Source organism: Physeter macrocephalus, chromosome 11, assembly GCF_002837175.3.
Source record: "Physeter macrocephalus isolate SW-GA chromosome 11, ASM283717v5, whole genome shotgun sequence".
In the NCBI taxonomy this organism is placed as follows: domain Eukaryota; kingdom Metazoa; phylum Chordata; class Mammalia; order Artiodactyla; family Physeteridae; genus Physeter; species Physeter macrocephalus.
Window position 1 is genome coordinate 76313251 of NC_041224.1, and position 19190 is coordinate 76332440.

The 19190-nt window shown below is 37.7% G+C and overlaps 1 protein-coding gene across 7 annotated transcripts in view; it reads left to right on the forward strand.

The window, feature by feature from the left end:
• Positions 1-2093: 2093 nt before the first annotated feature.
• Positions 2094-19190, forward strand: part of TTC23 (tetratricopeptide repeat domain 23) — a 119821-nt gene continuing 102724 nt past the window's right edge. For 5 of the 7 annotated variants that reach the window (XM_028495207.2, XM_028495208.2, XM_055088192.1 and 2 more), the window contains exon 1: positions 2094-2303. The gene's annotated coding sequence lies outside the window, so the exon portion shown is untranslated. Of the gene's footprint in view, positions 2331-19190 lie in introns of all 7 variants that reach the window. The other 2 variants (XM_055088191.1, XM_007116860.4) reach the window with 2 other exon arrangements.

The following is a 19190-nucleotide window of genomic DNA, read 5'->3' on the forward strand; positions in this document are numbered from 1 at the left end:
GGGCGCGGACGACTCGGGGCGGGACGGGGCGGAACCCTCACTTCAGAGGGTTGGGAGAAGACAGAGCGGAGGAGAGGAAGACGCAACCTCGCGATAATGCTCCACCGTTCTCGCGGTTTTTACGATAGATCGCACGAGAGGCTTGTTTTCCAAGCGATGTGCCTATTGGCCAACAATGTGGCTTCTCCGCGATTCGGCCCTGCCCCTGGGTCGGTCTTTGCTTCCGGCTCCGGTTTCCGGGTTTGCTGTTGAGATCAGGTGTTTGCTCAGAATTTTGAGGGGGTAGTTTAGCCGGCTCCAGCTTCAGGGACCGTCAGTAACTGATCAGTTCTTTCTTTCATGCATTCACTGACGCACTCGTTCTCTCATTCAATGCATACGTTGAGAAATTACAACAGTAATAACACCCAGTCGCTTTACTGTATACCAGGCAGCGTTCTAAGATCTGTGCATAGGTTGTCTCAACCCTCACAACAATCCTATGACACAGGTACTATTACTATATTCGTTTGACGGATGAAAAACTTAGGTCAGGTAGGTTTACGTAATATGGCCAAGGTTAGTAATCAAGTAGTGAGCTTAAGCCCAATAAAAGAAGTCACTGCGCACTGGAAGGTTCGTTCCAAGCATGAGGCAGTAACCTAGTCTCTGCTCTTGAAATACCGTAGGTCTGCTGTGAGAAGCAATCGTTAAAACGACAATAACAACTTTGTAAGTTAAATATTCTGGCAGTTCGTAGCATGACTGAGTAGGCCATCAATAAATATTTCTTCAAGACGGAATTTCCTATGTCAGCAGAAAGAATCATTAAAGGAAGAGACCTTTATGACGGTAAAAAAAAAAAAAATCAAAGCATTGTTAGGGAACAGCAAAAAAATATTTTTTAAAGTACCTTGCTTGTTAACATGTCAACTTTTCTTCTGAAAGGAAGTTTTTAAAAAATTTCCTCTCATAGAAACTACTGTTATTTATTGTTCTTTGGCAAGCTTGAATGTTGATTATAATGTAGCAGTTCATTGTCAAGATATCCTGATTTTATAGATTTACGTTGGCTTATTTAATTACTGTTAGAGGTAAATAACCTAGAAAGCAGAGTTATATTAAATAAAAATAAGACCTATCTCAAAGCAAAGTATGAGTTATAATGAAATACTTACCACTTACCTATTGAGTAAACCTGGTCTTCAGAAGTTACTGAAGTATATGGATGGTATATGTCATGTACTTCTAAGACCTTTTATACAGGTTTTCAAATACTTAAGAATTTGTAGTACTTAGAACTTTTTTGCTAGACTTAAAATGAGGAAATCTTCAGTTTATGTAAAAACAAAAATCTTTTGGTTATGAAAGATCAACCCAAATAATATATATTTGCTCCTAATATTGAAGAGTCACACATACAAAAAAAGCTTAACTATAGATAGAATAATTTTTAAAAAGTAATCAATATTAGTCTCTTAGTTTTCATTTCTTAAAAAATGAAATATTTTAATGCATTAATTTGACATCTGATATTTGATCATTAAAAATGAATCATCTTAAAACAACTTCTGCCCTCTGAAACTGACACAAAACTGATTCTTCGTATTAGTATATTATCCTATGGCCACTCTTAAAAGTTCTCTAAATTTGTCAAGTGTCAGTTTCACATTTTGCCTCCCTCAAAACAAGGGGGAGGGACTTCCCTGGCGGTCCAGTGGTTAAGACTTCCCTTTCCAGTGCAGGGGGTGTGGGTTCTATCCCTGGTGGGGGAGCTAAGATACCACAGGCCTCCTGGCCAAAAAACCAAAACATGAAACAGAAGCAATATTATAGCAAATTCAACAAAGACTTTAAAAAAAGAAAAAAAGTCCACATCAAAAAGGTCTTTAAAAAAAGGGGGGGGAGTGGGAATCCTCTAATACAAACTAGTGATTGGACAATCTTTGGCAAACTTTAACATCATCAGGCAGCGATACCACTTTAAGAAAATTCCAAGGAAAGGACAACCCCATTTTAAAATTCCCACCTCTGGCTCCCAAGGATTGGGTTGCAAACTTAGATAAAACACTATTCTCCACTCCCTATTGGTGCATGCTCTATCATTCATTCTCCCTGGAATTTTGTGAGATACTAAGTTGCTTTACGGGAAAAGCCTGCTCCAATTTAGTCTGGAATTGCCCTACTTTAGACTTTTTCTGGTTATCAATCTGTACAAAGAATCACCAAACTGATACAGCGTGGACCAAACTGATAAATCAGGCTGCCGAGACAATTGAGTAATTCGATCGAAAAAGAAACGGACAACCTCTCAAGCACATCGGGTAATTGACAAAGGATTTTACGACACTGTGAGAGATGTAAAAGTTAAACTTTTCTGATTTTTTTTTGCTAGTTTTAAAGGAGTAAGTGTCAAAGGAAAAGCAGATAAAATGCTGGCATAATGTAAGAGTGGCAGGAAGAGAGTTTCAGGGGGTGTTTTTAGAAAGAACATTATTCGCAGATTAGCGATGGATTTTTGAATGGTAAAGGGAAAAAGGTAGTAAGATTAATAATAGATTATTTTATACTCCAAGAAGCTGTGGTTTTTTTATTGCTTTAAAATGGATTTAGAGGAACACAGTAATATTGTAATTATCAGGGGAAATGAATATTTTTGTATGTATATTGTCTTACCTAGCATAATAGACAATCCAGCTGTTATAAGAGAAAATTATCATCATCTTTGGACCCAAGTTTTGTGTATATTTGTAGATTCAGAGATCCAGGAACAGATCTGCTAACAACAAAGGAAAACATAATATTGGTATATGAAACAAAATCAGTAGGTAATGAATGTAAGGATAAATTCTCAAAAATGAAATCCAGCATTTATACTTTCAAAAATGATATTTTCACTAAAACTAAAATATAAAAGTTCAGGAAATACTGATAAATGAGGATAATATATATTAAAACATTTGAAATAGCAACATTTTTTTAAAATCCAGCCCAATAAAAAATTCCAAAATATAGCATCTTAAAGATTCTTCAAACATTAATTCAACTAGTAAATATAATACCTAGTAGCACATCTATACCTCTACAAGGCCTAACTCAGAGTAGGTATGCAATAAATATTTCTTGAGGGTCCTCTGTTAATCCATATATGGGGATATAAAGTAATGAAATACAGTCTCTCAAGAAGCTCATACTCTAGCTGGGAGAAGGAGACTCCAAAAGTTTAAATGAAGACTTCTGGATAGTTTTTGGTGCATAGATGACTGCTGTAGACCCTAGATGCTTCGGGTGCTCAGATCAGTGTGAGCAGAAATATTCAGGGAAAGTTTCACAGTAGGGTTAAGACACATTTTGAGCTTCAGCAATGAGCAAACTTTCAGTAGATAGAAAAGAAAAGAAACGGCATCCCGGGTAGTGGGTGAGTTGTTAGCAAATATGTGCAGCCTAAAGAATAGAGAATAATTAGCTTTGACGCAGCAAAAGCTTCATCTGGGGACCTTGGTATAATAAAAAAATTTTTTAAAAGCATGAGAAGTTACATGAAAAGTCAAAATTGCCAGAATTAAGGAGTTTGGTCCTGCGTTTTAAAGGTAATATTTGAAAAAGATAAAACTGACATTGCAAGAACAGAGACCAGAAGCTAAGGAGCTAAATACTATAAATAATAGAGTGCAGATTAGTAACAGCCTCATAAGACATTTTCTCCAAATACCTTCACATGGTTGAATATCATACATCTTGATACATTTCTTTATATTCTTCTAAAGCATTGAGCTTATTTTTTGTTAAACACTACAAATATAAATTTTTTTAGATGAGGTGTTAGTTGTGGTGTAATAAAACAGTAAAAGTAATTGTTTACATTGCATCAGTTCTTGCTCCTTTTCCCTCAGAATTTAATGGTTTCTTGGTTCTATTTAACTGAATTGAAGGAATTTCAACCAAAAAAAAAAAAAGTTGTGACTGAAGAACACCATGGGAAGATGGGAGATATTTGTACTCAGACTGTAGGCTTTCACCTGATCTGTTTCTCTAAGACAAAACTCAGTTCCATACCTCAGTGAGCTGCTACCATGTACCAGATGATATCCTCAGTGTTGGGCAAAAAAAGGTGAATCAAGAACCATCTCCTCCCAAAAAAGCTTCAGGGATACCAAGCAGGGTATCTGTCTCCTGCTTCAAAATTTGCTTCAAAGAACCTGAAGGTCATCTATTTTAAATTCTTTTTTTTCTAATTGGAGTATAATTGCTTTACAATGGTGTGTTAGTTTCTGCTGTAAAACGAAGTGACTCAGCTATACATATACATACATCCTCTCCCTCTTGGACCTCCCCAGCTATCTGTCTTACTATTCTAAATTCTTGATCAGTGGTTCTTAATCGGATAGATGGAGAAGGAGGTTATCTCTAGCTGTGGAAAAGAATCTTGAGACAAAGTCCCCTGATGACAAATGTGGCAGACCGCAATGCTCACCAAATATTCCATTTACTCCCCTGGATATCTAGCCCTCTTTGGAGTTAGGGAGCAAATGAAATATTAGCAGAAGTGAGGTGGGTCACTTAAGGGCAATGGTAGTGAAAAGCCCATACACAGTTTTTCAATCTCTGTTAGTCAACCATGACTCCTGTTAATGAACAGTTAAACCTTGGTCACCCTGGATCTCTGAAAGACTGTGGATTAGACATTCCCACTCCCAACCTCCATCTCCACCCCTACTAAATCAAGTGAGTCTGTAGCATGTAGGAGGTAGTACCTTACCTCATTATAGCCTAACTGATCCTGACTACCTAAGCTCTTATCAGCTTTTCCCCTGGGGATATCAGCATTTCATTTATTTCAGTTTTCTTAAGAAAAAAATGCCCTAATCAACTGAGTTTCTATCAGGTAGATGATACGTTTGGGGGAAAATCACACTATAAAGATGGTTTAATTGTTCATCCAGTAAACATTTATTGAGGCCTATTAGGTGTCAGGCAATAATACCATGTGACCCATCTATTCATAGAGCCAGAATGTTAAGATTGATTTTCAAAATTTTTGGAGCTTCTGCCATATTGTCTTTGGGAATCAGTGCTGCCCTATCTTATGAAAGTCTTGTAGTTATAAGATGTATAAAAGTCAGAGTTACTTATAAAACTGCATGGTGGTTTCATAGCTTTTTTTTTTTTTTTTTTTTGGAGTGGAGGGGCGTAGCGCGGTCCTCTCACTGTTGTGGTCTCTCCCGTTGCGGAGCACAGGCTCCGGACGCGCAGGCCCAGCGGCCATGGCTCACGGGCCCAGCCGCTCCGCGGCACGTGGGATCCTACCGGACCGGGGCACGAACACGTGTCCCCTGCGTCGGCAGGCGGACCCTCAACCACCGCGCCACCAGGGAAGCCCCATAGCTATTTTTTAACAGCTTTAGTAAGGCATAATTTACATACTATAAAATTCACTCACTTTAAGGATATAACTCAATGATTTTTTTAGAAAATTTACAGAGTTGTATAACTATCACCACATTCCAATTTTAGAAAATGTCCATCACTGTAAAAAGATACCTCATGCCCATTTGGCAAGCACTTCTCATTCCTACCCCCAGCCCAGGCAATCAATAATAAAATTTCTGTCTCTATAGATTTGCCTTTTCTGGACATTTAATACATTAATGCAAATGGAATCATACAATATGTGGTATTTCGCATCTGGCTTCTTTCACTCAGCATAATGTTATTGAGGTTTATCCATGTTGTAGTATGTGTCAGTCCTTCATTCCTTTTGTTTTTTTATTGAAGGATAGTTGATTTAGAATATTATACTAGTTTCAAGTATACAACGTAGTGATTCAATATTTTTACATATTATATACTCCATTTAAAGTTATTACAAAATAATGGCTATATTTCTCTGTGCTATACAATATAACTTTTTGCTTATTTGTTTGATACACAGTAGTTTGTATCTCTTAACCCCATACCCCTATCTCACTCCTCCCCTCTTCCCTCTCTCCACTGGTAACCATTAGTTTGTTCTCTATATCTCTGAGTCTGACTCCATTTTGTTATATTCATTCAATTCTTTTATTTTTTTTAGATTCCACATGTAAGTGGAATTTGTCTTTGTCTGACTTATTTCACTAGGCATAATACCCTCTAGGTCCATCCATGTTATTGCAAATGGCAGAATTTTATTATTTTTTATGGCTGAGTAATAATCCATTGTGTGTGTGTGTGTATATATATATATATATATATATATATATATCACATATTCTTTATACATTCATCTGTTGATGGTTGCTTCCAAATCTTGGCTGTTGTAAATAATGCTGCTATGAACATTGGGTGCATGTATATTTTGTTTTATTTTCTTCAGATATATGAGTGGAATTATTGCTGGATCATATGGTAGTTCTATTTTTCATTTTTTGAGGAACCTCCATACTGCTTTTCATAGGGGCTGCACAAATTTATTCTCACCAATAATGTATAAGGATTCCCTTTTCTCTGCATCCCTGCCAACATTTGTTATTTGTGGTCTTTCTGATGATAGCCATTCTGACAGGTGTGAGGTGATATTTCATGTGTATTTTATATGCATTTTTCTGATGATTAGTAATGTGCATCTTTTCATGTGCCTGTTGGCCATCTGTATGTCTTCTCTGGAAAAATGTCTATTCAGGTCTTCTGCCCATTTTTTAGTTGGGTTGTTTGTTTTTGTTATTGAGTTATGTGAGCTGATTATATATTTTGGATAGTAATCCCTTATTGATCATAGCATGTGCAAATATTTTCTCCTATTCAATAGGTTGTCTTTCATTTTGTCAATGGTTGCCTTTGCTGTGCAAAAGCTTTTAAGTTTAATTAGGTCTCATTTGTTTATTTTTGCTTTTACTTCTTTTGCTTGAGGAGACAGATCCAAAAAAATATTGCTACAATTTATGTCAAAGAGTGTTCTGCCTATGTTCTCTTTTAGGAGTTTTATGATTTCAGGTCTTACATTTAGGTCTTTAATCCACTTTATTTTTGTATATGGTGTGAGGAAATGTTCTTGTCTCATTTTTTTACATGTAGCTGAACAGTTTTCCCAGTACCACTTACTGAAAAGACTGTCTTTTCTCCATTGTATATTCTTGCCTCCTTTGTTGTAGATTAATTGACCATAAGTGTGTGGGTTTATTTCTGGGCTCTCTATTCTGTTCCATTAATCTATGTGTCTGTGCCAGTATCATGCGGTTTTTATTCCTGTAGCTTTGTAGTAGTCTGAAGTCAGGAAGTGTGATAACTCCAGTTTGTTCTTTTTTCTCAAGATTACTTTGGCAATTTAGGGTCTTTTGTTTTTCCACATAATTTTTAGGATTATTTGTTCTAGTTCTATGAAAAATTTCATGGGTATTTTGATAGAAATTACATTAACTGTGGAGATTGCTTTGGGTAGTATGGACATTTTAACAATATCAATTCTTTGAATCCAAGAACACAGGATATCTTTCCATTTCCTTCATCAAGGTTTTATAATTTTTGGAATTTAAGTCCTTCACCTTTTTGGTTAAGTTTATTCCTATGTATTTTATTCTTTTTGATGCAATTTTAAATGGGATTGTTTTCTTGCTTTCTCTTTCTGATTATTAGTATATAGAAAAGCAACAGATTTCTGTATATTAATCTTGTGTCATGCAACTTTGCTGAATTCACTTATTAGTTCTACTAGTTTTTTCAGTGGAGACTTTAGGGTTTTCTATATATAGTATCATGTCATCTGAAAATAGTGACAGTTTTGCTTCTTCCCTTCCAGTTTAGATGCCTTTTATTTCTTTTTCGTCTCTGATTGCTATGCCTAGGGCTTCTGATACTATGTTAAGTAGAAGTGGTGAGAGTGGGCATCTTTGTCTTGTTGCTGATTTTAGAGGAAATACTTTCAGCTTTTCACCAATGAGTATGATGTTAGCTGTGGGTTTGTCATAAATGGCCTTTATTATGTTGAGATATGATACCTCTATAACAACCTTGATGAGAGTTTTTATCATGAATGGATGTTGAATTTTGTCAAATGCTTTTTCTGTGTGTATTGAGATTATCATGTGATTTTTATTCTTTCTTTTATTAATGTGGTATATCAGATTGATCGATTTATAAATATTGAACCATCCTTACATCCCTGGAACAAATCCCACTTGGTCATGGTGTATGATCCTTTTTATATATTGTTGAATTTGGTTTCCTAATATTTTGTTGAGAATTTTTGCATGTATATTCATCAGAGATATTAGCCTGTAATTTTCCTTTTTTGTACTATCCTTGTCTGGTTTTGGTATCAGGGTAGTGGGAGCCTCAAGGAATGAATTTGGGAGTGTTCTGTCCCCTTCAATTTTTGGAATAGTTTCAGAAGGATGGGTATTAGCTTTTCTTTATATGTTTGGCAGAATACCCCTGTGAAGCTGTTCAGTCCTGGACTTTGGTTTGTTGGGAGGTTTTTTTTATTATTATTACAAATTCAATATCTCTACTAGTGATTGGTCTGTGCAGATTGTCTATTTCTTCCTGTTTCAGTTTTAGCAGGAGGTGTGTTTCTAGAAATTAGTACATTTCTTCTAGATTGTCCAATTTGTTGGCATATAACTGTTCATACTAGTGTCATAATTTTTTTTGTATCTCTGTGATATCAGTTGTTCTTTTCTTTCATTTCTTGCTTTGTTTGCTGGGGGCTTTTCTCTTTTCTCCTTGATGACCATGGCTAAAGGTTTATCAATTTTATTTATCTTTTTTAAAAAAATAGCTCTTGGTTTCATTGATCTTTTCTATTTTTGTCTCTATTTTATTTCCTCTCTGCTCTTTACTATTTTCATGTTCCTGCTGACTTCGGGCTTCATTTTTTTTTTCTAATTCCTTTAGATGGGAAATTAGATTCTTTGAGATTTTTCTTGTTTCTTGAGGTAGGCTTGTATCACTATAAACTTCCCTCTTAGAACTGCTTTTGTTGCATCCCATAGATTTTGGAAAGTTTTGTTTCCATTTTCATTTGTCTCAAGGTATTTTCTGATTTCCTTTTTGACTTCTTCATTGACCCATTGGATTTTTAGTAGTACATTGTTTAGTCTCCATATGCTTGTGTTTTTCCCATTGTTCTTCCTGTAGTTGATTTATAGTTTCATACCATTGTGATTGGGAAAATGCTTGAGATAATTTCTATCCTCTTAAATTTGTTGAAACTTGTTTTGTGGCCTAGCATATGGTCTATCCTGGAGAACATTTCCTGCACACTTGAAAAGAATGTGTATTCTGCTGTTTTGGGATGGAATGTCCTGTAGATATCTCTAAAGACCAACTTGTCTGTGGTGTCATTTAAGACCACTGTTGCCTTATTGATTTTCTGTCTGGATGATCTGTCCATTGATGTAAGTGGGGTGTTAAAATCCCCTCTTATTATTGTATCATTGTCAATTTCTCCCTTTATGTCTGTTAATATTTGCTTTATATATTTAGGTGCTCCTGTATTGGGTGCATATGTGTTAACAAGTGTAATATCCTCTTCTTGTATTTTTCCCTTTATCATTATATAATGCCCTTCTTTGTCTTTTATCATAGACTTTGTTTTTAAATCTATTTTGTCTGATACGAGTTTTGCTGTCTCCACTTTCTTGTTTCCATTTGCATGAAATATCTTTTTGCATTTGCTCTCTTTCAGTCTATGTGTGTCTTTAGCTCTGAAGTGAGTCTCTTATAAGCAGCATATAGATGGATCTTGCTTTATTATCATCAGCCACTTTATATCTTTTGATTGGAGCATTTAAAGTAATCACTGATAGGTATGTACTTATTTCCTCTTTATTAATTGTTTTCCAGTTGTGTTTGTAGTTCTCTGTTTATTTCTTTTTTTGTTTCTTCCCTTGTGGTTTGATGATTTTCTTTATTGGTACGCTTGTATTCCTTTTTCTCTAGTTTTTGTGTATCTACTATAGGTTTTTTATTTGTGGTTACCTATATATATATGTTGACCTATAACTATATCTACTTGTTTTAAAAAGGTAGTCCTTTAAGTTCAAATGCATTCTACAAGATCTACAGTTTTTGCTCTCCCTCCACCCCAACATTTTAGGTTATGATGTCATATTTTACATCTTCATTTTTATCCCTTTACTGATTATTGTCATTATAGTTGATTTTACAATTTCTTTGTCTCTTGGTCTTCATACTACCTTATTTAAGTGGTTGATCCTCAGCCTTTACTATACATTTACCTTTACTAGTGGTATTTTTCCTTTCCTATAGATTCTTACTTCTTGTTATAACCTTTTCTTTTCCATTTAGAGAAGACCCTTTAACATTTCTTTTAGGGTAGGTTTAGTATTGATAAACTCTTTCAGTTTTTGCTTGTCTGAGAAGTTCTTTATCTCTCCTTCAATTCTTAATGATAATTTTGCTGGGTAGAGTATTCTAGGGTGCAGATTTTTCCCTTTCAGCACTTTGAGTATATCACACCACTCGTATATCACACCACTCCCTTCTGACATGCAAAGTTTCTTCAGAAAAATGAACTGATTAGTCTTATGGGGGTTCCATTGTATATGACTCTGTTTTTCTCCTGCTGCTTTAGAATTCTCTCTTTAAATTTTGCCATGTTAATTATGATATGTCTTGGTATAGGTCTGTTTGGGTTCATCTTGTTCGGGACCCTCTGTGCTTCCTGTACTTGAATATCTGTTTCCTTCTTCAGGTTTGGAAAGTTTTCAGCTATAATTTCATGAAATAAATTTTCAACCCCCTTCACTCTCTCTTCTTCTGGGAACCCTGTAATGCAAACATTGGTAACATTAATGTTATCCCAAAGGTCCCTTAAACTGTTCTCATTTTATGAATTTGTTTTCCTTTTTGCTGTTTGATTGGGTGTTTTACATTATTCTATTCTATTTACATTATTCTATCTTACATTGTTCTATCTTCCACTTATGCATTCTTCTGTATCACCTAGTCTCCTATTAATTCCTTCTAGTGTGTGTTTCATTTCAGTTATTGTACTCTTCAGTTCTAACAGGTTCTTTTTTATATTTTTCTAGTTCCATGTTAAAATTCTCACTGTGTTCATCTATTCTTTATTCAGTTAGCATTCTTATTACCAATGCTTTGAATTCTTTTTCTGGTGGATTGTTTATATCTATTTCTTTTTCTTTTCTTTTTTGGCTGCATTGGGTCTTCGTTGCTGCATGCAGGCTTTCTCTAGTTGTGGTGAGTGGGGGCTACTCTTAATTGCAGTGCACAGGGTTCTTCTCATTGTTGTGGCTTCTCTTGTTGCAGAGCACAGGCTCTAGGCATGCAGGCTTCAATATTTGCAGCATGCGGGCTCAGTAGTTGCGGCCTGCGGGCCCTAGAGCATGCGGGCTTCAGTAGTTGCAGCGCATGGGCTCAGTAATTGCAGTGCGTGGGCTCTAGGGTGTGCAGGCTTCAGTAGTTGTGATGCACAGGCTCAGTAGTTGTGGCTCGTGGGCTCCAGAGCACAGGCTCGGTAGTTGTGGTGCACAGGCTTAGTTGCTCCACAGCATGTGGGATCTTCCTGGACCAGAGATCGAACCCATGTCCCCTGCACTTGCAAGGCAGATTGTTAACCACTGCATACCAGGTAAGTCCCCCATATCTGTTTCTTTAGTTGTTTTTTCAAGGGTTTTCTCTTGCTCTTTCAATTATGACAAATTCCCGTGTCCTCTCATTTTGCTTAACTCTCTCTATTTCTATGAAATTAGGTGAAATAGTAACCTATTGTAGTCTTGAAGGGGTGTCCTTATGTGGAAGCATCCCTATCCAATCTGCATGTCCCCAGTGGCCTTGGTGGGAGAGTGGGATTTGGCGTGAACACAAGTCATGTCTTTCCTCAAGGTGAACTGGCAGCTATCACCTTGGTAGAAGGTGGGGCTGGAAATGGAGGGGCTAGAGCCAGAGCCAGGTGTGAGCCGAGGCTTCCCCTCTGCTCAGTGGCTTTTACCACCATATTGGGGTTGGGGGTGGGTGTCAATTCCTGAAGCAGAAACCCTGAGGCTCGGGCCCAAGCTGCCTCAGTTCCCTTCAAGTGTGTGCTCTCCTCCCTCCCAGCACTGGCACCACTGCCCCAGAGGGGAGCTGCACTTGAGCAAGAGGGGCTGGTGTGGTCACTCGACATGTGTCAGGGCACAGGCTGTGGCAGTCCAGCTGGGGTCAGAGATCTGGACTGCTTTTGATGTGTTGCCTGTGTAAGCAGCAGGAATGGCTGCCCCTGCCCTGTTCAGATGCCACCTCAGGCCCAAGACTCCTTTGTCTCTCACAGCTGGGCTCTCCCCATAGCCTCAGCCACCCCTGCCCTAGTATGGAGATAGGTGCACCGCAGAGCAGGCAGGGCCTGCGTGGGGTCTCAGCATGTGTCGGGGTGTGAACTGTGGTGGTCCAGCCACAGACAGAGACACGACTTTTCTGATGAGCTACCTTTAGCACCAGCAGTGGCTGCCCCTGCCCTCTAGATACTGCTTCAGGTCTGAGCCAAGTCTGTGTCTCACAGCTAAGCTCCCCAGCAGGACTTCAGTATTCACTCAGTTCAGGCTGTGGTGCACACCATGGTAATCATGGGAAACCAACCAGTCACTTGCACAGCCCTCAGTCTGCTCCCTCTGCCCTGCCTTGGGAGCAATCAAGTGGGCACATGATACTCGTGAGCGGAATTCAGGCTTCCCACAGCCTTCCCATTAGTCCCAGTGGCATTCCAACCAATCATGGGGACTTGTCTTCCCTGTGTCAGACCCCAAGGCTGGGGCACCCAATATGTTGCTCAAACCACTCACTCCCCAGGGAGGATCTCTACTTGTGCAATCTCCCTTTTCCTCTGAACCTCCTCCCAGGGTCACAGGTACTGACCTGATCTCATCTCTTCTCTTCTTGCCTGATTCCGTGTGGATCTTTCTTATAGCCATGGTTGTACAGGAGTCTTTTTGCCAGTCTGCAGTTAGTTTTCAGTGAGAATTGTCCACGTTTAGATGTATTTTTGATGTATTTGTGGGGGGAGGTGAGTTCTGTGTCCTCCTACTCCACCATCTTGATCAGTTCCCTCCTCATTCCTTTCTATTGCAAAATAATATTCCATTATATGGATACTACCACATTTGTTTTATCCACTCACCAGTTGATGAGCATTTGGATTGCTTTCAGTTTTTAGCTATTGTAAATAATAGTGCTATGAAGATATTCACAAGGTTTTGTGTGAATGTGCTTTTAGTTCTCTTGGGTATATACCTAGGAGTGGAATTGCTGAGTCATATAGTTACTCTGTGTTTAACTTTTTGAAGAATTATGCAACTGCTTTCTAAAGTGAATGCATAATTTTACATTCCACCAGTGTTGAATGAGGGTTCCAACTTCTCCAGATCTTCACCAATACCTCTAAATGTTTGTCTTTTTGTTTATAGTCACTCTGGTTGTTGTGAAGTGGTTCTTATTATAGTTTTGATTTGCATTTTCCTAATGCCTTATAATGGTACCTTTTCATGTGCTTATTGGCCATTCATATATCATCTTTGTAAAATATCTATTCAAATATTTTGCCTATTTTTTAATTGGGTTATTTATTGTCTTATTATTGAGTTGTAAGTGTATTCTAGATAAAAGTCCTGTATCAGGTATATGATATATTTGCAAATATTTTGTCCCATTTTGTGGGTTGTCTTTTAGAGCAACAAAAGTTTTTAATTTTGATAGAATCCTATTTATCTATTTTTTCCTTTTAGACCTTGTGCCTTTGGTGTTGTATCTAAGAATATTTGCCTAACCCAAGCTCATGCATAATTTTATGTTTTCTGAAAGTTTTATAGTTTTAGCTCTTACTTTTATGTCTGTGATCCAGTTGGGTTAATTTTTGTATATGGTGTGATGTAAGGCTCCAACTTCATTCTTTTGCATGTGCCTATCTGATTGTTTCAACACCATTTATTAAAAGGACTATTTTTTCCTGATTGATTTATCTTGGCATGCTAGTCAAAAAATAATTGACAGTAAATGTAAGTGTTTATTACTGGATTCTCAATTCTATCCCATTGAACTCTATGTCAGTTCTTATGTCAGCACCACACTCTTTTGATTATTGTAGCTTTGTAGTAAGTTTTTAAAATGGGAAGTGTGATTCCTCCAAGTTTGTTCTTCTTTTTCAAGATCATTTTAGCTGTTCTAGGTCTCTTACATTACCATATGAATTTAAGGTCAAATTCTGGGGGGAAAAAGGCAGCTGTAATTTTGATCGAGATTACATTAAATCTATAGATCAATATTTGGGGAGTATTGCTGTCTTAATATTATTAAGCCTTCTAGTCCATGAACATGGAATGTCTCTCCATTTATTTAGATCTTCTTTGACTTCTTTCAGTAATGTTTTCCAGAGTGAAAGTCTTGTACTTTTTTGTTAAATTTATCCTAAGTATTTTATTCTTTTTGATGCTATTCTGAATGAAAATTTTTTCTTAATTTCATTTTCAGATTGACAGAAATACAATTTTTGTTTCTTTTGTATCCTACAACCTCGCTGAAATTGGTAGTTCTAATAGGGTTTTACTGTTGTTTTTGTTTTGTTTTTTATTTTGTTTTTCTGTGTGGATCCCTTAGGATTTTCTACACATAAGATCATGTCATCTAATAATAAAGTTTTATTTCTTCCTTTCTGATCTGCATACCTTTTATTTCTTTTCCTTGCCTTATTGCACTGGCTAGAACATCCATTAAAATCTTGAATACAAACGATGAGAGTAAACATCTTTGCCTTGTTTCCAACCTTAGGAAGAAAGCATGCAAACATTCAGTATTAAGTGTGATGTGAGCCTTAAATTTTTAAAATCAAGCCTTTTATCAGGTTGAAGAAGTTTTTATCATAAGTGGATGTTGGATTTTGCCAAATAATTTTTCTGCATCTATCAAGATGATCATGCAGTTTTTGTCCGCTATTCTATTAATATGGTGTAGTACATTAATGATTTCAGATGTTAAACAAACCTTGCATTCCTGGGATGAATCACCCTCAGTCATAGGGTATAATCCTTTTTATATGTCACTAGATTTCATTTGCTAATATTTTGTTGAGGATTATTTTGTGTCCATATTTATCAAGGGTATTGGTTTGTTGTTTTCGTGTGTTATCTTTGTCTGGCTTTGGTATTAGGATAACACGGGCTTCAGTATCAGGATAATATTGGCTTAGTAGAATAAGTTGGAAAGGGTTCCTCCTCTTTTTTCTGATAGGGTTTGCAAAAGGTACACATTATTCTTTTCTTGAAAGTTTTAGTAGAATTCACAAATGAAGCTATCTGGGCCTGGGTTTAACTTTGTATGAATATTTTCAGTTACTAATTTATTTATTTGTTATAATTCTATTCTGATTTTTTATTTCCTTTTCATTCAGTTTTGGGTTTTTTTTAATCTTTATTGGAGTATAATTGCTTTACAATGATGTGTTAGTTTCTGCTTTACAACAAAGTGAATCAGTTATACATATACATATGTTCCCATATCTCTTCCCTCTTGTGTCTTCCTCCCTCCCACCCTCCCTATCCCACCCCTCTAGGTGGTCACAAACCACCTAGCTGATCTCCCTGTGCCATGCAGCTGCTTCGCACTAGCTATCTTTATAGGGTGTTTTTCCATTTCACAGCTTTTTGATGCCTCAGCTTACATATTGGCAAAGTTGGTGTTTAACTAGTACACTCTCATACAGTCATAATGGTTGTTATTTCCTAGGAGCCAGTAACCTCCTCAAGCCTCCCTACAGCTCCCCACAAGTTAGCACCCAAAGGTTAACACCTAGAACAGCAGAGGACATTCAGAACCCAGCTCCAGCATAGTTGCCATCTATACGGATTAGTTGGTCCTCCTGCTATACCAGTTATTAAATTTTTGAATATCACCTCTTGGAAATGGAAGACTGAGACCCCCGCTTCAGACCTCTACTTCCACTTTGATCTGGTGCTGATCATGTGCTTCAGCATTCTACTGGGCAGGTCTGGCAGAAGGAATAGTACCAATTGATTGGGTATGTCTGACTGGAAGTTGTGGGCTAGTGGATTGAGAGGCCTGGGAAGCCGAGCCCGAGAGGGTAATGTGTGGGCCTGGCCTGATTTCTACTGAAAATTTAAATCCCAGCTATGGCTATTACAAAGAAAAGAAAAGTGACTGATGATAAGCGGGTAGCTCAAAGTAAGTGAACTGAAAAGTGTGTCTTTGTGCTAAAGGTGTTACTATATGGTGCCACACACGTTGAAACAGACACATATTTAAAGCAAGGTCACTGATTCAAATGCTTCCAGAAGCCAGGCAGGTATCAATAACATTCCTCATTTCATTGATTCAGAGATGCACATTTCTTTTGGCATCTAAACATCTCTGAAACTGGAATTCATGTTACAACCAATGGTAAGCCATAGTTTAATGGCAGTGTGGTTTCTGTCTTAGTGTTATAAAATACTAGTGTGTCATAATCAGATGTTTTAGATTAAATTCAATTCAGAAAATGAGTGGCTAGTGGCATGGGCCAGGAAAATCACATCCTTTTATGTCAGCCTTGCACTTTGAAAGAGAGGTATGGATACAGAGACCTATTCTTCTACAATGAGAAAAAAACCAACACAGGAGGGATGACAAATGGCAACTACTTTGTTGCTTCTGTGTCCAGGAATCAATAGAGAGCAGTGGCAACTGTCAAACTAGAGAGTGCATCCTACCTCCAGGGGCAGCTGCCTCTCACCCCCTCCTCCACCTAATTGTTGCCTATGGTGACATAGGCCCAGTGTTGACAAGTGTTAGGTGTCTTCAAAGGAAGCCAGAAATCTAGAAATCTAGATCTTTATGTGAAACTTCTAATTTTTAAATAATGGCTCAATTTTTTAACTGGCCAAAAGGAAAAAAAAAGGGAGGTAAAGGGATTAGATCCAACATGTGAGTGCTCAGATTATAACCTCTATTTTAAGGATTCACTATTAAGAGAGACCATGAAACAAACCAAAAGTTGAGCAAAAAAAATGAAAAAGGAAAAGAAAAATCAATTTCAAAGTTTAACACTAGGTTCAGAAGCCCAGAATAGCAAATACTGCAGGACATATTACTTATGTAGCTTTTAAAATTTCACCTCTGCCTCCCCTAAACAGAAGATAAGAAAGTGTGGTAAAATCTGGTAAAGATATTGTATTTTCTGATTATTAAAATGTGATTACTTTAAAATTGCATTCTTAGGTTTACAAAGCAAAAGCATTTGATTCCTACTACTATAGATTGTGGTCAATGAAAGGATGAATGATGTGGTGGGAAACCACCAAATTATTAGAAGACCAGGGTCCTGATTCTGGCCATGCAACATAGGGCAAGTAATTGAGCATCTCTCAGCTTCATTGTCCTCATTTATAAAATAGGGATTATCATACCTGCCTCTGTACCTCACATGGCTATGGTAAGGGCCACATGAGATAAAATATGTGAAAGTATAAAGTGTTATGTAAATATCTGTTGTGGGTATTTCCCACATTACATGAGTAGTTGGGACAGCACAAGTTTTGGAATCTCAGATTCCCCATCCCAAGCTACTGCTGTTTCTCTAGAACACAGCACCTATTGAATTGTTGGTCTCATCTTTCCAATAGGGCAAGAGCTTATTATTAAAAAAAAGTCAGCCAACATCTTAGAATCGGAGCCTCTGTACAGTGTGGCTTAGGCAAAGCTTAGATGTTGAACCTGAAAGATTCGCTTTTCACATTTTGAAGGGCTACCTAGGAATGAGGGGTTTGCCCGGATTATAGCTCAGCCTCTGTATCTTTCTCATAGTTTGACCTTAGGCTTGTTCCTTCCCGCTATGTTTGATATTTTCATTCTATATTGCTTTATGAAGAAAAGAAAAGCTCCTACTTCCTTCCTGGTGAAAATGTAAAGCTCTATTTTGGATTATTAAGGAGAGGGCACACTTCAACACTTGCCTGTAGCCATCTCAAATCTTATTTGGAAATAGGCATGGAATAATTTATAATTTTTTTTAAAGAAAAGGAAAAATTATTAACTTTAAAAAGGTGTCGTGCTTCCCTGGTGGTGCAGTGGTTGAGAGTCCGCCTGCCGATGCAGGGGACGCAGGTTCGTGCCCCGGTACGGGAGGATCCCACATGCCGCGGAGCGGCTGGGCCCGTGAGCCATGGCCACTGAGCCTGCGCGTCCGGTGTACCGCAAAAAAAAAAAAAAAAAAAAAAAAAAAAAAAAAAAAAAAACCAAAAAAAAAGGTGTCATTCAGAACTAGTGACCTTTTTGTAACTACTAAATTAGACATTATATATAAACTTTCTTCCATAACCTCAAATTCAATCTGGCTGAGACCAAATTGATTGTCTAATCAATAGGACAATTGCTCTCTAACTCACTACTTCTGTTCATGACATCACCATTTTTAAGGGTTGGTAAACATTTTCTGTGAAGAGACAGATAGTAAATATTTTAGGCCATGAGGGCCATAGGGTTTTTGTTACAACTCTTCACCTCTGCTGTCGTATTGTGAAAGCAGCCATAGACAGCATGTAAGTGAATGAACAAGGCTGTGTTCCAATAAAGCTTTAGTTATAAAAACAGACTGGGCAGGATTTGTCCTATTGCCAAAATGTGCCAAGCCCTATTCCAGAGTCTCAGGATGAAAATATCAAGAGTCAGTCTTGATTGTCCCCCTTTAATTTTTACATCCAAGTAGCTCTCAAATTACAATAATTATTCCTTTCCGTAATCCCCCTCATCCCTCCCTTCCCTGCCCTTTCCTCCCCGCTGCTACTATGCACCTGAATTCATTCTCTACAATTGCAGTAACATACTCACCCAGTGATTGTTTTCAACTCGTGGTAAGAAGATGGCTTCAGGACCATATTCATTTACTGAAGAAGTATCAGAATTTCTTGGGGGAAGTTTTAAGAACCATATAGAATATTCTCATTTTATTTTTAGGGAAAATGCCTACTTTGTCAGAATATAAACTATAGAAAATAAAACTTGATGAAATCTTCTTGAGTGATGGATCATGGTTAAAAATGGTAGTGAGGGCTTCCCTGGTGGCGCAGTGGTTGCGCGTCCGCCTGCCGATGCAGGGGAACCGGGTTCGCGCCCCGGTCTGGGAGGATCCCACATGCCGCGGAGCGGCTGGGCCCGTGAGCCATGGCCGCTGGGCCTGCGCGCCCGGAGCCTGTGCTCCGCAACGGGAGAGGCCACAGCAGACGGAGGCCCGC